This window comes from Stegastes partitus, unplaced genomic scaffold, assembly GCF_000690725.1.
Source record: "Stegastes partitus isolate 25-593 unplaced genomic scaffold, Stegastes_partitus-1.0.2 Scaffold726, whole genome shotgun sequence".
NCBI lineage: Eukaryota > Metazoa > Chordata > Actinopteri > Pomacentridae > Stegastes > Stegastes partitus.
In genome coordinates this window covers 97,572-102,680 of record NW_007578457.1, presented here as the reverse complement: position 1 = coordinate 102,680, position 5,109 = coordinate 97,572, and positions in this window count along the sequence as shown.

The window sequence follows — 5,109 nt, the reverse complement described above, 5'->3', positions numbered from 1 at the left end:
TCTTGGCTGGTTTCTTTAGATGATCCATGTTGTCACAATAGGAAGTGTAACTCAGAGCTATTTTTATTGTCAAAGTCATTATTTTATTTTTTTATTTTCCTTCAATGCTACACTTTTTGCTGAGTGATGGTTTTTCCCATAGTCATGAATGCACCACGGCGCCGCCCACTCAGAGCCAGGTGACTGTCGTTTGTGGCATCTGTCTGCAGGTAACTTTCTGCTCCTTCTCCTGGCTGAATGAGTAAAACGGCTCTTTGACAGTGTTTGAGCATCAAGTGTGTTCAGCAGAAGCAGGTGTTGTGGAAGCTCAGTCCAGTGAGCTGCTGAGCCCAGGAGGTGAATGTAGTGTGCTGGTCCTGGTGAGTCTTGAACATTTGTGAACGTAGAATGTGATTCGAGGCACTTATTCCATCATAAAACCAGTCAGGATGTGCTGTTTTGTGAACACTGTGATTGCTATGAGCTGCTAATGATTTGTCAGTAAGCTAGCACCACATGTGCTTTCTAAGCTATGATGCTAAGCTAGCACACCTGTGTGCCAGGTGTCACCGTGGACTGTCATGAGTCGTAATGTGCAGCTGCTGTTGGTGGTTCATTTGATGTGCACTGAAGTGCTGTTTCATGAATATGTTGTTTATTGGTCGATGAGCTGGAGAGCGCTACGAAGTGTCAGGTGGCCGGGGAGAGGTGTGGAGGTGGAGCTAGTGATGCTGGAGGAGCCTTGGGTTGAGCATGAGGCGGGTCAGTGGTGCAGGAGGAGGAGCCATGTGTGGACTTCATTAGTGAACGACTGGACAGACGAGGCCTCGAGACGCCCTGACTCTGTGTCCGTCTGAACTGCACCTTATGTTCAGAGCTAATTAGCAAATGCTAGCATGCTGTCAAAAGCTACAACCACAGCTAGCTCTGCATATATATATATATATATATATATATATATACCCACCCAGTGTGCTGCATCCGAGGTATAAATGGAGAAACATGTTCATCTTCATTTTTGCACCATTGAATGGAAAAGCCCAAAGTTCCACACACTTCATCTTCTTTCAGCATCTGCTGCTTTTTCTCATCAAGTAAGGACTAGGTCCACTGACCTTCTCAAATGAGTATGCAGACAAATTAGATTTTTAACCTAATTTCAGAATAGATCCGGATTAACGAGCGTTTGTCTTTGAAGCGAACGAATTGAACGTAGTGGATTTACACAGTAAACCGCAGAGAACTGCAGACGTTGACGGTTTTGTTTCTGGGCAGTTATAAAACATGAGCAGAGCAACAGATAAACTTCAGACGTGTCTCTGCCGTGGTCCATGTTTTCCACTGAAGCTTACATCAGTGAAGGATGATGTCATCAGGTGTCCGTTCATGTGCCATAAGACTGCTGTGCTTGTGCACTGTACAGGTACCTTGACTTCCATATGTTCACCTTTAAAAACCCCACGTTCCAGCTCGGACCCTTGGTCATGGCAGATCTGAAAACCCAGGTGCAGACTGGTGAGGAGCAAACAAAGAGCAGACCACTGAGCAGGAGAGGGGATGGAGCTGGGGCTAACCCAACCGACCGTAATGTCTGGACTACTGACGCACCTGAACATAAGCCACACCCACTAACTAAAAAGAAAACTAACATGGTCGCACACTGTGACGTCAAACTCCGTCTCCTCCCGTCTACATGCAAACGTAAAGACGGAGTTTTTCTCCACTGTGGTCAGAGCTTTCAGCTGTGATGGTTTTCAGTGACTCGTAGCTTTGTTTAAACCAAACGTCCATCACCGATTTACCTACGTGTGACAGGGACTGAGGCTGGGACGGGTCCTGACAGAGTGGTTTGGGGAAACCAGGTAATTAGGAGGTTACTTTTTGGCACTACTGAAAAAGTTGAGCACTTACATAATAATCAAGTCACTGACGTCCAGACGAGGACTTGTGTTTGCCATTTTATTTAAAAAACAAAGCATGGTGGTTCAGACTGTGTGTTTGTGTCATGTTCATGTCTTTGTCAGTCAATCAAACACATTCTCGTTTCATTTCCTGTTTTGTAATCAGATCCCTGTGGTGTCCTCACAGATCTGGTAATCCGTCACTAAAGCCTCACAGCAGCTGTCCAGGTCCAGTTTACACACATCAGCATCCACATCACAACAAGTGGCTAAACCCACATCGCTACGCTGCCCACACACACACACACACACACACACACACACACTGGCATCAGCCGCACACAGATTTAGTCTGAATTTTAATTTAATAGATTGGAGGGCGAGAGGCAGCAGCAGATGTGGTGTTTGGCAGCAGGAGTTAAAGAGCTGAAGAGTCGTGGAGAGAAGATCTGAATCAGCCACTGTGTGTGTGTGTGTGTGTGTGTGTGTGTGTGTGTATCACACTGTGTTTCAGCACAATGAAAAACTACTGTTTTCTGTTCTTAAAATGTTTCCACATCATTGGATGGTTAAAATAAACATTTCCTTTCTTTCTGCTCAACTGACCAATGAGACATCAGCAGCCTGTTCATCTGCCAGCAGAGCGTCTCTATGGATGAAACCTTAAGTGAGCTCTCATTCGCCCTGTGTGTCACACACACACACACACACACACACACACACACACTCATCACTATTACAAAACCAAACATCAGCCAGTAGGGTCTTGTCCATACAACGTTTATATCCAGCAAAATGAGCGTTTCTTCTGTATCTGGACCTCTGATCCAAACAGGGTTGCAAACAGTGATGTTGTTGGTCTGTGTGATGACCTGACTCGCTCACAACACAGTCCAGAAACATGCTGAGGTTAATTGGTGATTGTAAATTGTCCGTAGGTGTGAATGTGAGTGTGCTTGGTTGTCTGTCTCTAAGTGTAGCCCTGTNCTCCGCCCCCCATGACCCTGGTGAGGGTTAAGGTGTAGAGATGATGGATGGAGGAAGGTAAAGGGAAAGTCTCAGACAGGTGAACAGATGTCTGACAGTTTACTGCCTCTCTCGTGGCACTGGGCCACCCATCCTGAGTCTGATCCTGGTGGGCGTTTTCTTGCCCACTATGGCCCAGTGCTGCTCAAGGAGGAGTTATCTGGTCTCTGTCATACTGGGAGTTCCTGAGATGCTGTATGTTGTACTATACATGATGTAAAGTAGATTGCATGCAGGTGTTTGAAGTCCTGCAGTCATGATGTGATGAATTAGGATCTGATTCAACATATTTGGCAGCATCAGCTGTTGGTGTACGTCAGACAGCTGAGCAGATGCATCCTTTGCATGATAGACTGAGAACAGCAGAACAGATTTACTCTCCATGTGTGCCAGTCACAGTAGAAGCAGCCCGGTGTTGGTCCTGCTGCGGCCGGCGCTGTCCGGTTGTGCTCATGAATGAGCTGCGTTCCAGTTCAGTCGAACAAAGGCTGCAGGAGAAAGCAGGAAGTGGAGGCGCCCTGTGGAAGGAATGTGCAGGCTTTAGCTTCAAGAAGAGCTGTGGGTGAGCTGAAGGGATTCATGTTTGCTCAGATACAGTCTGATATATCCAGACTACACATCAACAGTCACATGAATTCTAAGTAACCTGGTGATTATTTCTGTTTGCCGATCCTCATATAATAAAGGATTCTTACTATTAGTTCCCTTTCACTTGGAGGTTTGTTGGCATTCCAGGGTGGTGAGCAGCTTACTGCAGCATTTCATGTCCGCCCAGAGTTTCTGTTCTGACCCATTTCCAGCATGCAAGCAGCATCACGTGAACATCCAGGCTGTAGTTTGTCAGACAGGGTGAAGCTGAATGAGCCTTCCATGGCAGTCCATCCCATCAGGACTCCATCCTGCAGAGGGCTGGGAGGTGACGTCCTCCTGTCAGAGAGGGAAACAAACACAGCTGATGGAACAGGTCTACATTTAAAACCTGCCTCAAACTTCAAGTTATGTTCATGATGTCTGACGTTTTTTGCTTATTGTGATCATTCTCAAAGTGATATTTGCATTTTAAATAAGATATGAAATTACAAGGTGCTGCTCTGGTAATATTTCTATCTAATTTATTGGGACACCTTTAAAACCGAATATATAATAAAACTGAGAGGAGGTGGGGTCAGCGCTCCATCAGAATCTGATCTGAGCATCAGCACAGCTCAGATGCTGATCACATCCTGGGCTTAGTTCTGGTGTGGTTGTATGAGCCACATGGAGGGCGAGGAGGTGGAGCAGCGTCCAGACCGAGGCTTGAATAAAACACCGTGACTGGCCTCACTGATGGGAACGACGTCAGGGATTCATGGCTCATTATAAAGCAGAGGATTAGAAATACCACATGCAGCTTCTCTACCTGACTCTTCTAAAGGGATTAATTCAGTCTGTGTATTTACTTTTTGTAGTTTTAGATCAACAGCAGTGGTGGTGGCGTAAATCAGGCGTCTTTTCTTCTTCAGTTCACAGAAGATGGATAAAACAGCATCTGATTCCCAGGAAGGTTTCCCTCCTGTTCCTCCTGGTCATTACTGTGGTCAGCTTGCATTAAATTGCATTAGAGAGCCACTAACAGCCTCCATCCCCCTACACACACACACACACACACACACACACAGGTATCGATCTCTGGAGCTCCACTGGATTATGAAAAATGGGCACCAACCTAATGACACTTCACCTGAGATAGACTGCCGCTCTCACTGCTCTGCTGCTGGCCTGGAAATGCGTGCACAGGGAAATCAGGGGTGAAATGTTGTCCCAGCCTGTCCACATATCTTCCTGCATTGATTTACTGTTGAAACAGAGATATAACGAAATAATTTATGCTGGAAGTGATGAATGAATTGAGAGTGGAGGGTTACCAGCGCACTCTGTGGCACTCTGGGCAGTCATTCCATCACACCGTTAAGAAACGCTGGCGCTCCATCAGTGTCCTCGATAATCTTCATTTGTACAGCAGGAAAATTAGAATACAGTGAAAATAACGCATATACAGAAAAGCCAGGTGCTATAAACATCTTTGTTTATGTGTCATCTCACATCGTAGGTGGAGCCCTCACTGGTTCTGAACAGAGAAGTCAACAGTCCAAAGCTGGACTCTCTGTGAGCAGCAGTCGGTGATGGTGGAGAGGGTTAGGGTCATTCAGTATGCAGGAAGACA